The 17,240-nt window shown below is 41.5% G+C and overlaps 1 protein-coding gene across 3 annotated transcripts in view; it reads left to right on the top strand.

Moving 5' to 3' along the window:
- Positions 1 to 294: 294 nt before the first annotated feature.
- luzp1 (leucine zipper protein 1) overlaps positions 295 to 17,240 on the top strand; it is a 50,258-nt gene continuing 33,312 nt past the window's right edge. For 2 of the 3 annotated variants that reach the window (XM_040042742.1, XM_040042743.1), the window contains exon 1: positions 295 to 632. The gene's annotated coding sequence lies outside the window, so the exon portion shown is untranslated. Of the gene's footprint in view, positions 841 to 17,240 lie in introns of all 3 variants that reach the window. The other variant, XM_040042744.1, reaches the window with a different exon arrangement.

Below are 17,240 nucleotides of genomic sequence, written 5' to 3'. Positions count from 1 at the left end.
ATGATCTTTGAAAGTGTTGTGGGATGCTACAGGTGCTGCTGAGCCCGTGACTTTTCTGTCACTTCTATTGCAAATGGTATAAATGCCATAAAACAATAGTTCATGCAGCGTTCACAGACAACTGGTTTTTATGATACGTTTGCTCAGAGACAAGCAGTAGCCTGCATCTATGCAGGATCCAGCTCGGATTCATTCCTCCTCACCGGCCTGGCTTGTGTATGTTCTGTGGGAGAGAGAGAGAGAGAGAGAGGCGGGACCTTGACGCCGGGAAGGGCGTTCTCTTTGCGGTCAGACCGGGCAGAGTCATCCCGAGGGGTGGGTCCTCCGGCAACAGAAAAGGAAAACCCACCTTTTTTCATTGTTAAGGACGCGGTGGAATGTGATGGTTTGATCTCAAAAGGACCAGGGAGGGGAATATCCGAGAGGAAAGGACCAGCGAAAGCGACTGAGGGAAAGCAGAAAGCGGTTCCCCCCCTATCGCCTCCAACTCTCTGGTCTTGAATGAGAATATGTGGATGAACTTGTCCCGGCCGTGTCGGCTGCAGCGAGCCCTACCGTCCGCACGAGCTCAGCCCGCGTGAAGTTGTGGATTTACCGTTGCGTTTTCCGGACCCGGCGGTGGAACTGCTGAGGTAAATTTGAGTCTTTATTCTGTGTTTGGGGTTGGAGGAAGAAGCGGAGTGTATATTTGGGGATTCACACAGCGGCTTGTTGAGACTCGAGGAGTCCGGACTGCAGAAGTCTGAACTGCGGCAAGTTTTTCAGCCCTCCACCTCCTCCTCCTTCTCGTCGTCGTTCTTAAGCCAAATTGAAGCATCCAGCTCTGCAGGGAAACCTCAGGTGGTTAAAATGTTGCCGCACATAAACCGTTCATATCTTCTTTTGGTAACACTTGGCATTTTTGTTATGAGGTTGCATTTATCTGCTTCTGCACTCGATACGTTTTTTTTTTTTACTGCTTTACGCACATAGTAACGTCAGTCCTTTCAGACTGACTGCCCGGGCTGTAGGAACATGGAGTAGAAGTGTGGAGGCTGCTTGGACGTGTTCTTGACATTGTGTGTGTGTGTGTGTGTGTGTGTGTGTGTGTGTGTGTTGCATGTACTCAGACTTTTCAGAGTGTAGGGAGTAAATAATTGTGATATAAACACTGCCCCATGTTGGAGTTGTGTTGACAAGGGGATGTGATGTGGTCATTGTTTATTATCTTTGAAGCAATGCATTACACAAACTAGTTGTGAAATACATAGCCGAAAACATGTCTTAACTTTGCATGGCAGTCTGCTCAGCTGTGAGTACTCTGCTGCACAGTGCTGTGAATATACGATGGTCTGGACTCTGCTGCCATATCGGAAGGTTTTTATACTGAACAATATGATGATATGTGATTGTTGAGTGCCATGCAAACAATATATATAGTGCCTACGCTCAGTTGTAAGCTACATACTAAAAAACCACAAACTGGGCTCAAAGCCATCCTTGGGCCACATATAGACCAGCCTATGGTGCACACAGACCACCTACTGAATGAGCTTATTTTCAAGTTGGTAAGGAAAGTTTAAACTCCCTTGTTAGAATAGAGTTAATTGATCCATTTCACAGCTGTTTAAACAGTGGACAATCTAGCCTATAAGAAACATATAACCTATTTAAATTATAGACATTTGCTTGAAATTCTGGTCCAATCTGAGTGTCTTTTCTCTTTTTGTCTCAGGGAAACATAAAAATATGAATATATACATGACTGTTTTTTGGCAAAACTATCTAGTATTACTCAACAAGACCAATACTGACTGATAACAGTTTTTACCCAATTGTCTGGGCCTTTCTTAGACTGGAATGCAAATACAAAATCAGGCATTTCCATCAACTAATATAACTGAAATTGCCACGTTAAAGGAAAACTAAAACAACTGCAATGTCCTGCTGCCCTCGGATGTTTTGTTAAAGGTACTAACATGACAATACATCCTTATTCTGTTTGAGTATCGGCCTACACGTGTGAAAACAATGTGGTGCTGGTGGTGGTAGGGGCGTAGTCTGAACAGTGTGTGTCCTGTATTCCATCACCAGAACGGTGACAGATGAATGTGTGCGCATGTGTAAACAGCAGAAAAGGTACTTGTGGTGGTGGAATACTAATCTGCCAGGTGGGGCTCATAAAGAGAAGGGAGGGGATGGAGGGGACCTGCCTTGACCTGTTTGAGACATGAAGGAGACAAAAAAAAAAATCCCTGATGAATTTCCAGTAAGGCTCGTCCTCCCAGCCAGCTGTAGAACATACCAGCTGAGCTACCAGCTCGGACAGGCACTTGCAGGGAAGCTTGTCACAGTGGTAGATGTGCAAAAAGGGCTTATTTTGGTACTTCTGGGTGGGATTATTAAACCGCATGTGGAGGGAATGTTGGCAGTTTATGCTGTCAGTTTGGAAATGTTGGGGTGGAAATGTAAAGGGGGAAAATCAAATGAGAGTAACAGCGAAGTGAGGAGTAAGATGTCTAAATTTCCCCTGATTAATGTCTGATCTCTGGCGCGTCCATTCCCCGGAAAATGCGCTCAAAGTTTGGTTTGGTTCAGTTGGCTCTTGCAGGGGGGGGGGGATATTTCACAGCAGATGCCCTCTTTGACCTTCTCTCTTTGACACCACTGCTCAGCACAATGATAGTTGTTAATGTTGACACAGCAGAAGTGTCAGCACTACTAGCACCTGTTCTGCGATCTTTACAATGAAGATTGCAAGAAGTGAAAAGTTGCACAAAGAGTTTGCAGCACTTTTTTTTATTTTTATTTTTTTATTTTTTTTCCTCCTGGGATTGTCGCCTGCCATTCGCAGTAATAATCATATACCTCTTTCTCCTCTTTTATGACCTGAGCTATAGCACGCATGATTGGTTTTCCACTCCGCAAAGCGCTGCGACCGCCCTATGAAACTGCCTGCACTGCTTTGGGTGAAACCAAAAACTAATCATTATGGGTGTCCAATAAGGGTAATTATCAGACTAAGCACTGGACCTGTGGATTACGGAGTGGCTAAATAAATGCTCTGGGGATTAAATTAAAATATTGAGGTTTTCTGCCTGGGAAAATCAAACCACCGGGAATGTCAAACCCAAGCCTGTCGACGGTAATATTACTGCCACTCCAGACATCAGGCTTTATACACACTCCCTCCTGTGAGTGTTGCGCGATCACACATCAGTGTGGAATTACACGACATTGACACTGACGTCATGCGTTGCAAGTGCATGACGCTTTTAACATTAATGTTCCTCGTGGCTTCATTCAGACACAGAGAGAGCCACAGATTACTTGCAGGTCGGACACGTGCAGCTACGTTAGTCTGACCTGGTCAGATTGCGGTCTGAAGCTTTGCAAAGTTGTATGAACCTGATATGATCAGATTAATGGAAAGCGGTGCATTTCTAGGAGTCCTCAAAGGTATAAATGGGAGAGTCAGCACCCACACGAGCAGCATAACCTATACATCCTAATATGCTGTAATAGATAGCTCGTCTAGAATTGGGACCGGATGGTGTTGGTTATTCTTAGAGGTAGACTCTCTCTTTCACCCTCAGTAACCCTCTCACCCAGGAATAGAGCAGCGCAGGATGCAAAGTGATGTTGTTACGAACCTACCAGGGGCCTACTTGAAGTAGTGGAAATGAATCATGATCTCTGAGCGCCTTCTGTTGAAGCCCACACTCATCCTGTGAGCGCATAACATTTTATGAATGTGTGTGTTTTGTGATAATGCAATAAATGACTCCGTATCCGGGACAAGGGCTGCTGCTGATAATATGCAGGCCAGCTGGAGCTGCTGTCTGTGTATAAGCAGACTTGTAGGAAGATGGCTTAGTGCCACGATGACGGCAGCTTGAGGCTTTGACTGGACATTGTACATGTCGTGTGTCTTCGTGTGTGTGTATGTGTTTAAAGTAGAAAGAGCTGAAAGGAGTAGTGAATCAATCAGTTAGTTAGTCATCTGAGAAGATCAACATGCAGCTAATCTGACAGTTGACGGTGTCATTTATTTTTAAAGCATAAATGATAAAACACGCTCAGCTTCCAGGATTTCCTTTGTGGAAAACCTGCGTTGTTTATTCCCCTTTTATGATCATAAACATCAGAGTGCACATTAAGAATTCATTAACTGAAAGGTTTCAGTCTTAAATTATTATTTAATTATAAAAATAAAAAACAAGCTGCGGATACCGCAGATGTTTACACATGTTTCTGTGTGCAGTTCTGTCTTTAACTGTTTGAACAGTGAATGAATAGGGGGAAAATGGGGGGAAAATGAAAACGATGAACTAAAAGCAGAAGTTATAAACCAAACATAACTTGTCTTTTTCCAGGTGCTGAATTATTTTGATCTTGGTTTGCTTTTTTTGATTTTCAGTTGATTTTGATCAGCAGTGACAGGCCTGAAACAGGGCAGAGCTCTGTGATTCCAGCTGGAGTTCAAACTTTGTAAAACTCTGTTTATTCATGGGCTCACTTTATGTGAGCCTACGCAGGTATTTCTGCATTTGAAGGTACTTTTGCTTAGTGCTGTCATCAGATCCTAGAGGCTGAGAGTGTCAGTCACTCAGCGAGCAGTAGCCAGAGGTACATTTTAGCCCTGAGTGTTCACACAACTTGATAATAACTCATATGGTGACACACTAATACATGCTCTCACTCTGTAAGAATGTCAAGACAAGAATGGATTCTGCTGATACCCCTTCTAGTGTGCGTGTAAGTGTAAACGAATCTCCATTGTTAGTCTTTCATAGTGTGCCAAACAGCCTCGCAACTCCTCTCGAGGGCTTTTTTATCGTGTAGTTGAATGGCCACTTAGGGAGATTTCAATATTGCACTTATCTCATTTGTTTGCAGCTGTAGGTGTACGTGACTGTGGAGCATCTGCAGTACAATTTCATGCTAATGCACGATTTAAAGGTTAAAATCTTGATTGTATTTTGTCACGATTTACATTAAAATCTCCACCAATCCTGCACGAATTTGTTTGTGGAATGTCAAAATTGGTTCGGAATTTTTTTTAATTTCAAAATAAAACTGCTTGACTTTTATTTTCATGCTTTGGATTTATCCATCCTTTGTCTGATCACAACTGAAAACAACAACTTTTGGCCATTTCTTTACTCATAACTCGTTTTATTTAACAGAATTATGAGTAGTAGGCCCGTACAGGTATTCAGACTCAGCACAAACATTTTTTTTTTTTTTATCACCGCGTCGGACCACAGTGTAGAAACAGTAGACAAAGGCTTGGATGTGAATCGGGTGTGCAGAAGCTGTATGGTCGTGCAAATGTCAAAGAAGCATGCAAGCATTTATAGATAGAAGTGATAAGCTTCGAGACATACAGTTCCAAAGAGCTGGAAAATTTGGAGCTACTATGGGATTCCCATCCATTGTAGCAAATATTATCTAGCCCTGCCACTCATTTAACCCATTGGTCAAAGGAGCGTATCAAGTATTTAGTGACCTGTAAAAGATTGTGTTGCGTTACTGGGTGGTTATGAAAGTTTTTCCAGCAACAGGGGGTTAAGAAAGGGAAAATGTGCCAGATTGAGCAGGTTTATTGCTAAACCAGATAAAATGTATGCATCAGTGAGTGCTGCCAGAGAGCTGTGATTCGTCGAGTTTGAGGGGAAAAGGAGAGTTTTTCAAACATTTGCTGAACCCGAAGTCTGAGTTTGCAGGGCACGTTTCTATTTCCTTGTTTTCCACTCTTATTGGAGAGCTGCACCATAATGCTTGCCTTTTTGACCTAGTTTCTAGAGTCACCTTAGTAAAACATGCTATGCTGAGATATTAACCAACCAAAAAGGCGTGGTTGTGATCAGTATAATCTCAATAACAAATGCATTATTCTCACAGACTCAAAGACTTTTTCTTAAGAATTATCCGCAAGTTTTAAATCGCACTGCCATATTTCAGGTGTCCTAATTCATTCACGCTCATCCCCAAAACCAAGTAGCGGCCCTGATGTTGACCATGTGAGCGTTCTTCACATGCAGCCACGGAGGGGAAACACAAATCCTCATCTGGTCCTCATTTAAGATTCTCAACCGTCCGCCAAATGAGAAGATGCATGTAGCATCCAGTCCATAACTGCAAACTGGAATGTAATCTATTTGTGGTTAACTTCATGCTGATTCACAAATTTTTACATTTGGCCTTTGTTCCCAGGGCCACAGTCGTTTGGTAGTCTGCAGTTTGTTTAGTCTTCAGATTTAACAGAGCCGGGTTTCTAATGCAAGCCAGCTTTTTAAAGTCTCCTATCTCGCTCCTTGTCTATCTTTTGCAAACAATACCAATAAATCATGTTGCTGCTTATCACAGGTACACTGAAGATAAGTTGTGTCATAATGGCTATTTTTTTTTTTTTTTTTGACGTATTGGTGAGCACAGTTGCCTCACAGCAAGAAGATTTTGGGACCTGGCGTGTTGCTCCAGCTATGGATCGGGCATGTTTTCACTCTGTGCTGTGTCTGCACGAGTTACCTCTGCATACTCCGGCTTACTCCAGCATCCGAAGGCATCTTTAGGTAAATGGGTGTAGGTGTGTGCGAGCAAGGGTGGTTCTATATCTGCATATTAGGAGTAGACTCCACCCCTGCAACCATCCAAAGGACAGAGAAAGTTTAGCAGATGCATAGATGATGGCATTTTAGCTCATGGAGAGGAGCTGTGGCCTTTCATGTATCTTGATATCTTCCTTTTGATAAGTCCTCTAATGTTTAATCAGCCGGCTGCCCCACATGGCTTGGAGTTTGGACCACATTCACTGATAATGTGGGTCACTGTGGTGGTGGTGGTGCTGCTGCTGTTTTTGCCTTTTACATGCTTTCAGGTTGACCTGACAGGGAAATGGTTTGCCTCTGGGTAATTTTTACTTTTCCTACTGGTTCCTGCGTGGGATTACGTTCCAGTTTCAGCCTCCAACAAGCTCTTTTACAGAAAGTCCCCTGTGAGCCTGTTCTGTTCCTGCACTGTACAGGCTCCTCAAAAAAATGGCTATCCTGTCGATGCTGGAAGAAAAGAGGGAAGAAGTGCAAAGGAAACAGACTTCAAAAGCGTGTAGGAAGCACAGCGAAGCGGAGGGAGGGAGGGTGGGAGGGAGTTGGAGGAAGGGACTGAGGCGTTTTAACAGGGGAGAGCTAAAGTTAAGACATAACTAGTAAATTCCTCAGACGCACTTTTATTTTTTTCAGTTGTTCTCCTCGTTAACTGGCCAATATTTTGACTTTCCTTCCGATTGTTATCTTGTCTCACTCACTCTCTCCTTCTCTTTTTCCTGAAGAGGGGAGAGAACCCCCTACTTACCTATTTTTATTTATTTATTTATTTATTTCCCCCCCCCCCCCCCCCCCCCCACCCCTTCTTGCCCTGCCTGGTCCAGGAGTATTTTTGGAAGTTAATGAAAAGAGAAATCTGAACCGCTTACCCTTAAAAGGCATGTCTGGGTCAGCTGGGTGGAAACTTGTGTTATTAATGTCCTTAACATTTTTTATGCGAGTGGGTCATCTGTGATTATAAGAATGTGTGCGTTCGGAGCTCTGTAAAACGCAGGAATGCTGTGGGTTGGGGGCCGAGCAGGGAAGGAGGGTGGACTATGAAACAGGCTTACGTCCTCAGGAAAAGGGGGCGGGGGGTGTGTGTTCAGGGGCATATTTGGCATATTTCAGGAGCCATTGCAGTCTGGATTCGAGACATGTTCTTCTTCCTAGAGCTCTGGACAGAAGAAAGGTGAACATCATGCTCTGTTTCAGTCTCGTGATGCTTCTGGTGGAAGATGGTGCACACTGCCTCGCAATGATCAAGTTAAAGGTTAAAAGCCACCAACGCAGGTGGTAAAAAAAGATGGGCAAACACCACCTCATGCCACCTACACACCAAACACAGATGTCTAAGTAACCAGCATCGCTGTAACCTCAATCATGTCCATAAAAGGCTAAATGTTGAACCAAAGTCCTTCACCCAGCAGTATGGTTTGTATGCTTTGGGTACCATCTCTACAATTTAATAAGTGTTTATGTGCTTAAAGCTGCAATATGTCTCTTTCAACCTCTTGTCTGTGGCCTTATAGTTACAGAAATCATAATATTTTAGTCTGTTATTTGCAGTCAATGGCCGCTGACTGACGTGACGGTGGTTGGTAGGCTTTTGCTATGGCGATACCGGTCCAGATCACGGTGAGGTCACGAGTCAAGAGTGTACAGCTTTATTCTTAACCTGCAGCTTTTATTGACTTTAATTTGCGGTTGCCAAAATGTCCACTTGGTAATACTTTTAGGTGATTAAATCTTTTTCTCAGTTCATAATAACTCCTCTTCACACAAGCTAAGGACTGTGGATTAAACTCACAAGAGAGTGAATAACTTGTAATATCCAGTAATTATTTGTCCTCATACAGGTGCCGCCACATTAGGGCGAGGCCCCGAGAGACACTAACGAATGCGTGTGCCGTCTTGTCGTTTTTCTTTGGTGTGCCGGGTGTCTTTTGTTTTGATCTCAGTCGTTAAATCTGGAATTGGGAATCTCCACGGCAGAAATGTGATGAAGGAAAAACACGAAGTGTTCGTTTTCAGTGTGAAAAAATGCAAAATTTGTTGTTTTTTATTGTTCGATATGAACCCAGTCGAATGTGTGCTAACACAAATGTGGGGAAAATGTTCTTCAGAGGAAAGGTGTTAACATCCTTCCAGCTTTAGAGTCCCAGCAAGCTGAAGAATCTGTACCAAGGTTCATTGGTTGCTCTGCATCATAATCAGACTTCATCAGTTATGCTTTTACTTTTACTTTACTCTGGGGTATTCACAGATGATTGCCTATAATACTGCACTTTGCTGCTTACGATATCCCTTTTTCTCTAATTTGGACCTAACAGTTTGAAATGGAACCACTCCCTGTGTCTCGCTCTCTACCTTTTTGTTTCACTACAGATTGAACAAACAAGATATCACTTGTTAATTACTAATTTTGTCACATTTGGGCAGAGCCAGGTCAGCTGTTTCCTCCTGTTTCCAGCCTTTGTGCTTCCCCAGCTCTGATTGGCTAGCAGCTGTAGGCTTAAAGATACATTAGATTGGTATCGATCTACTTATTTTAGCTAAAGTGCAAAATTGCTTACTTATTAAAATGTAAAACTACTTAAATGCTTCGCAGTCTAGTTTAAAATATGTAGCTGCCTGCTTTTGCTTGCCAACTATATTTTAGTGTCAGATTCCTTACAGTCACACATGAGATGACTGCGGTTAAAACAAATGGACTTTGGATGAGTGATAGCGGTATCAACGTCTTCAAAAGAAGAACTCAGAAATCAATTTTGGCTGAAGTGTAACCTCATATATCTTGTGTGTATGTGTGTCGGGAGAGGTTGTGAAGTTTTGTTCATGTGATCATGTGTGACTTGAGCAGTGTGGATCCTCAAATGTTCTTCCTTTGCAAGCGATCTGCCCGGTGATACATGCGGTGTTTTCACTATTTAACACTTAAATCGTGACTGAGCGTGTGAGGGGAACATGTACAGTCTCGCCATCACACTCGCTTTCACACACTACTCCCTGGCCTGCTGTAGGCCTTGGATCTACGGGGCGGCTCTCAAAATAAAATTCCTCTTGCGGATTATTTTTCTTGTGATCAGAAAATATACATGTTCTCCGAGAGAGGAATGTTCAGACAGACAGGCGGGTTGTTACATACTTATCCCCTCTTCTGTGTCTCCTACCCTCTCCTATCCTTTGCTATTTTGTCTTGTTTTTAGATGTTTAGATACTTTTTTGTGCCTTTAGAAAGTTCTGAAATAAGTTGCTGAATGGAAAAGGTAATTAAGTTGTCACAATTTGATGTGTATGACCTTTGCTTCCCTTGCTTGGTGTCACATGACGTTCCTCCTGAGTTTGTTCTTTTGCTTTCACCCGCAATATTTAAAACTGCTAAGATGCGTTTCTTCCCCTCAAGGCATCCCTCCTAATATTCTTCCAGCCATCCATCTATTAACAAGTCTGCTTCTTTTTGGAGCTTTCGTCATTGTGGCATTGATGTATGCAGACTCAGACTGCTGGACTATTTTCAGCCTTTTCCCCCTCCTTTCTGCCCTTTCCCCTCTTCTTCTCTGGTTGGCTTTTACTTTTGAGGGGATCTCTACACTGCTGCCTTTTGTTAAGGGCCGCTGAGGGCCGGGTTTGCTGGTTTTCTCCTCCATGCCAACGTTGCTTTTGGAGCTCCTTCTCATGCTAGCTGCCCTGACCAGGGGAAGTGAAGCAGCACAATGCTGCTATGGTGAAGCCATAAAAATAGACTTGCTAAAGTGCAGCTTTTACTTCAAGAGCCATGAAATGCTTTTATGTCAGTTTTATGTAGTAAGTGGGAGTAGGAAAAAGAAGAATTTTGGCCAAGTAGAGCTACAACTAAAACTTATTTTGGGGTGTTTATTCCCCCAGTAGAACAGTCGATCTAGACAGGAAACAAGAGGAGTGTGTGACATGCAACCAAGTCAGGCTGGGAGACTGTTGGAAGTAATTTGGATATTTGTTTTGAAGGATGTGAACATTTCCAAGGTTAGTGCTTGCACCACTGTCACTTAAACACCAGCTTGTGTTCTGGAGTTACACCAGTAATGTATGACTGTCTCCATTTCCTTTCATGTCTGAGGGATTGTACAAAATCAAAACAGTAAGCAATATACCCTTATGGTCTCTTAACCAGAACCAGAACAGACTTTATTTGCTTGCTTTTAGCTATATCTAATTGAATTATACTTGTAAAATGATGTAAAGTGATAGCGTTTCTGCATTTGGCTCTCTATGATGTTAGTGAGAGCAGATTTGCTAACATGGTTGTCTCAGGCACACAACAGCCCCAACGACCCGCTGTTTGAGTCTTATATTGGCATTGTCAGTATTGCAGACGATGGATGAAATGATGAGTTGCACCATGGCTCCAGTGTAAGATTAAGGATTTGAACTGTAAATTGTGCAGAGCTACTCTAACAAATTCATAGACTTGAAATGAAAGCATAATAGGTCCCATTTAAAGGTTATTTTACATGATTAAATGGATGATTAGTTGAAAAATGCCAACATAAAAGCCGATGATGATGCCATCAAATCAACAAACCAGTCAAGAAATTCTCTGATAATTTAATTGGGCGCCAGTCAGTGACCTTCTAGCAACCACTGGTGCAAAAATGTTTATTCCCTAAGTGGTCATGAGTAGTTGGTGCAATCGATTCACACGGGCCTAGAGACCATTCAGTGACTCCCTGGTAACCACCAGTGTTTCCCCTGACTTGTTTGCAAGTGATTATGGGAGTTTCCCGGCAGTTGCAAAGAAGGATGCACCAAAAACCTCCTTACCAGGTTGCCGCGGTCATAAGCAGTTTACGTCGAAGATGCTGACTTGTCTGCAGAGACTCAAAAACTACTCGCCAAGTGGCAGTGAAACTGTGAAAAGTAAAGTTGCATCAAAGTAAAAGATGTGCCTTTTTCACTGTAACAAGCACATTTTAAGAGGAACAACTTTTACATTCTTCATTTACAGTCACGCTTTTTCAATTTAGCGCTCGGAGAATAAATGGCAAGTATTTGCAGACACGTTGGTGTCCTCCATGCACATTACGGGTGACTGTGGGATTCTGTTAGCAATCCAAGCATTCATTGACCATTGTCACTTAGCAACAGCCAGCAACCACTTGCCAAGCATTCAGGGAATATGCGTTTTTCCCTAATGAACAGAGGTTTCCAGTGGGTCGCTGACTGGTCTGTGTGACTGAGGCCTTAATGTACAAATCACTTAAGGACTACGGCTGTGTCGAGTTCAGTGGGACATTCTCAGACCAGTTCAACATGTTTCAGATAATACGGTCATTACACACATACTCGCCCATCTGCTTAACTAAAGCAGACACGCACAGCCAGTCTGGCCATGCCCGAGTCATCAGCTCTTCTCCGGTGGTCCCTTCCCTCTAAGTCAACATTTGGATTACTATCAAAAAACACAAGTAACCTGTTTGTTCTGATTTAATTTTGGTTGTTTTATTTGTCAGCATGCGCTCATTGTTGCACGATACACTTTTAGACTTGAGCATGTGGCTCGTCCTTGGCTGAGGTTTTTGTGTGTGCCGTGTGTGTGTACATGTGGACACATTCAGACACTGAAGCCACACAGGAATCCCATAATATCATTCCCGAGTCCCTGAGTGGATCATTTGTGCACTGTGGAACATTGTGAAATACCAGGCATAATTTATGATCCAACCTTCAGCCGGCTGCCACGCTTTCTCACAGCGTCTGGTTTATTTGCAATACTAAGCTGGTTTGGCTGTCCCCACCCCCACCCCACCTCACAGTCTCCATCACTCTGGAGCAGAATATTTAAACGCTGCATTTTAAGCTAAGGAGTCAAACATGCGAATTTGAAGCAATGAAATGCGATTTGGTCTGTCATCCTGGGAGATGTTTAGTTCTCTGTGTGGGTAGGCATCCATGTATATATGTGCGTGTTTACCCACTGTGGTGACGTGTTTTGACTGCCCAGTCAAATAAGGGCACAGCAAAGCTTGATGCCCCTGTCAAAGTGCTCACCCACTTGGCCAAACCTGTAGTCTTCACCTTGTTTTCATTCTTTAACCATAACTATACTTTTTTTTTTTTTTCTTCTTTTCTCTTTCCAAACCATCTCAAATCTTTCATATCCCTACTTGTTTTAAATACTCTCTCTGTCTCTGCCTCCCCCTTTCTCCCTAGGTGTGGACTGCGCAGAAGAATGTAGTAAAATTAGTGTTTTATCTCTCCTGCCAGCCAGCTGTACTCTCAGACATGCCAAGCATTTGAGACACAATTGACCTTAAAAGGAAACAATAGCAGCCTATCAATTCTGCTCTGCCAGTCAAGCAGTGGCTCATTCGTGCAAAGGCAGAGTCCACCTCGTGTGCACAACACAAGGAAGTGTTTGGAAACTGAACTTTGGAACTGGGAAGTAGGAGAGTCACAGTGCACTCAGCAAAGAGTTTTCCTTTTAGTTTATAAAGTGAGTGTATAAGTCTTTCTTGTTTAGCGTTGTCAGTGTGTGCTTGTTGAAAATATAACGTTTGACTAGGACTACAGAATTTGTTTACTATGACTACACATATGAAAAGATATATATATAAATCTTATAAAGTTTTTATCTGTCTTGTATGAAACTTGTATGAAAAGCATACAAGAGTGAAAACATATATAAGATCCCTTGAAAAATTATATAATGAAACTTGTATGTTTTGTATACTTACTAAAAAAAATATATGAAAGTAATGAGAAAGTGGCCACTATCATGAGTAAATCATATATGTTTTTACTATTTCTTTTCCATATGGGTAACTCCACCCACGTAGCTAGTAATGTTTTTGTAGCAGGCTTCCCTTTGTTCACAACCTGTTATGGTGAATCCAAAATGCTTACTCACATCATGTCACAAATTTTTTTTTTTTTTTTTTTTTTTTTTTTAAGTTTGTTTGCTTTGTTGTTTGTGTTGTAATCTCTCGGGGCAGCAGTCAGTGTTTCGGGGCTTCCAGCACATATCCTGATGCAGGCTTCCTGTTCTGGTCATTGCTTACAGCCCATGAATGCAGATAAAATGTAAAGTAAAATGCAATTGAATGCTACGTCATTACCAGACAATCACATTTCAGCAAGCACATTTCTCCTTTACTCTTCATGCACACTGTTTACCTGCATACAATCAAAACCTGCTCAAAAACAACCGCTCAGCATTACCCAGACTGCAAATGGGAAACTTCTAATACCAGGATTTTGAGGTGGTCCGAAATGAGTTTGCTATTTTAAAAAGCAAAATCTAGATTTTAAATGAAAGTGACAGTGCTTGTGTGCCTGAACAGATAATGTTTAGATAAAATTTCAGTTTGCATCTTCATATTAAAATCTGTGCTAAAAATCACCTTCACCTACCCGAGCATAGATATTTTATTTCGTTAAGAGCCTCGGTATGAGCAATCAAAGGATCCAAGCAGCTACATGGAAAATTCTTGAGACAAGTGAAAAAGAGAAAAGGTCTGATGTCCTGTTATATGATTATAAACAGTACAGTGAATGATATAAGTTCATTAAATTTATTTTTTAATACCTATAATATAACATTATTATATTGATATATTTTAATATATATAAGAATGTATGTACACCTAATTATTAGTCCTTTTTTATCAGCATTACACTATATTTTCACTGCAGTTTGGGAGAAATTGTTAAGTTTAATAATTTATTTTATTATTAATATTTTGCATTGATACAAGCTATAATTTGTCATGTATTACTGAGCTGAGAATGAAAGTAACCGTTAAAAACAAGGATGTCAGAGATTCCTTTGTTCCGACTAACATTAGGTAAATAAATTTTGAGGTTTAAATGGCTGTTGTTTAAAAGTGTGATGGTTTAAAGTAATTAAAAGGATGAGTACACTGAATCGGTTCATAAAATTAATTCCCTGCAGTATAATTTTTCTGATTCCTATAGCAGGAGCTTATTCTAACCAGTCAATGTGACCTTTAATGCCCCCCCCCCCCCATATTTTGCCAAGTTATCATGTCAGGAAGTTCCTGTCCTCTTGAGTGGTGGCGTGAAGCCAGTAAAGTCGTTCTGTGACATTGCTAGCTGTCATATTACTGTTGTTGGATAATGATTAATGGCACAAAATAATCTGCCCTTCTAGTGAGAAGTAGCTGTGAATGCCTCAGCTGTTATTTGCGGAGCAGGGAGGGCTGCAAGGCTGTAAGTCATTAGATATTAGGGCAGGTTCTGCAGGTTCATGGCGAAGTTAAAGAGGTGGATGATTTTCCATATGACAGCTCATCAGCCTGTTAACAAAATTCTTACTCCACCTTCCTGCTCCACTGGAACGCAAATAGCAGCAGGAACGCTGTTGGCAGCAAATGGAAAAACAGCCTCTTTTTCTTCTTTTCACTGCTGTTCCCTCCTCCTTTCTCTTGCTCGCTCCTTCTGTCTGCTGCTTTGCCGTTTCCCTACTGTTCTCCATCTTTCTCCTCACTCCTGGTTCTTTTCTCTTTGTGTCTCTTTCTAGGCATCTTATTCACCATGTTTGATTTGGGCATTCCTTTCCCCCTTAGCAGACAAAACAACCTCGGACCTAACTGAACTGCAAGCCCCAGTGTGCACACACATATACATAGACGTCTACACACACACACACACACACACACACACACACACACACACACACACACACACACACACACACACACACACACACACACCCTTTTTCTAATCACACACAGGAAATGGGCTCCCGTGCAAACAAGGAGCGCCTGGCCGCTGGAACCCAGGATGGCGTTTGAGGACTTGAAATGTTCTCTCGTGGAAGAAGCAGAACCTGAGTTCTCTTTGTCCTTCTTTGGTTCTGCCTTGTTTCATTTATTTTAATCAGTTTATCTGTGTGTTGGTCATGTCGTCCATGACGTTTACATTGGAGTGAAACAACAACAACATGTCGTAAAGTTCGGGTGTTGAAAAATAAACTCACACCTCGAACTTTGGCATACTGCATGTGAAAGTGAAAGCCGAAGTTCTGAAAAAAATATCAAGAGATACTGCATAAATCATAAAAGGATGATAAAGGCACAGTAAATGACACATTGTGTGTTTATGAGGAATTTATTGGAGGAAAACCCCTTAACAGGGATTTCTGCCCTGTTTCACATAGTTAATGCTGTGTTAACACACTGTGCATGTAATGAAAACTAAATACATGCTTTTACTATTATAGTATGAGGGAAAATAAATAATCTTGGTCTGAAAAAGCAGATAAGGTAACATTAAAACTAATTTAATATAAATGTATCCTCACTTTCCACTTTAGTGGTGTTTCTGTGTGCTCAACATTAGTCATTTTAGAGGCTCGTGCTTACGTTGCCGCTGAATTGTGTCTTGTTTAACTGAGAGATTTTTCTAATATTTTGTCCATCCCATAAAAGCAAGTTTCCATAATGCCATAAATTTCAGTGGCTGCACGAAAGCTGAGTTTATTGCAGGGATTTTTGCAGTAGACTGCATTTACTGCATTGCAGTAGAGCTAGGTGTACTTTTTTTTTTTTTTTTTTTTTAATACAAGTCAGACATTTATAAGACATTTTCCTGATCCATTAAAAAGTAAAAAGTCAGTTTAAACTTGTGTAAATGACACATGATGTAAGGAAGGGGGAAAACTGTATTAGGAAGCAAGTTCAGTACACAAAGAATATCTTTTCCCTATCTGGCTTTACTCCAGATACGTTGATAATCCCACTGTTTAAGATCATAACAATATATTACAGCTTAAAGAACAATATAAGAAGTTGTTTTAACATTACTTGCAGCAAACAATTCAAAAATCAAGGAGTAAAGATGCTCCTAAAAATGTGTTTCTTTTCATGCAAATTAAACTTGATTTAAGGGAAAGAAAAACAACTGAACTGGGGTTTGTATTAGGAACCAAGTTTAGTATCCCAAGGCTATCTTTTCCTTATCTGGCTTTACTTATCTGGATAACTGTTTACAGATGATAACACTATATTACTGCTTATAGAACAATATAGGCACTTGTTTTACGATTACTTGCTGCAAATGGAGGGAAGAAAAATCACAGAGATGGCTCCTAAAAATGTATTTCTTTATTAATGCTCCTCAGCGAAAGCCAAAACAGACATCTAGACCCTATTACTACATGCACAGTGAGGTCCATGGGCCATCGAAGGAATGAATTCACTATTTTAGGGTGAACTGACACTAAAAACCCCGGTGTTACCTTGCTAACCCCCTAAAACTTCTTTGTAGTAGAGCCCTCAGGTGTCTGATAGGTAAGTCACCAACACGTATTCTGAAGGAAGCTCCACCTCACACTGTTCCACTTAATTCTGCTGAGTAGAATGATGAATTCTCCACAACCTGTGTGTACAAAGGGAAGCGAGTGGGTGTGAGGGATGAACAGGAGACAGCTGTTTTTAGTTTTCCTTGGTTATAGGCTGGCTAACCATCTGAACTTCCTTCACACACACGCACACAAATACGCAACTCAACAGCACACACAAAAGCAGACAAACATGGGTTTATAATTTCTTTGGGACCATAAAAAATGTGTCAAATCTGATCAGTGAAGTCATACGTTTCAATTATAATCAATTTCATTAATCACACACTCTCGTTTTGTTATGCTCAGCAGAATTACACATTTGGTTTACG

This window comes from Simochromis diagramma, unplaced genomic scaffold (assembly GCF_900408965.1).
Source record: "Simochromis diagramma unplaced genomic scaffold, fSimDia1.1 OVJJ01000304.1, whole genome shotgun sequence".
NCBI classification, from domain to species: domain Eukaryota; kingdom Metazoa; phylum Chordata; class Actinopteri; order Cichliformes; family Cichlidae; genus Simochromis; species Simochromis diagramma.
This window is presented reverse-complemented; position numbering and strand designations above follow the sequence as displayed.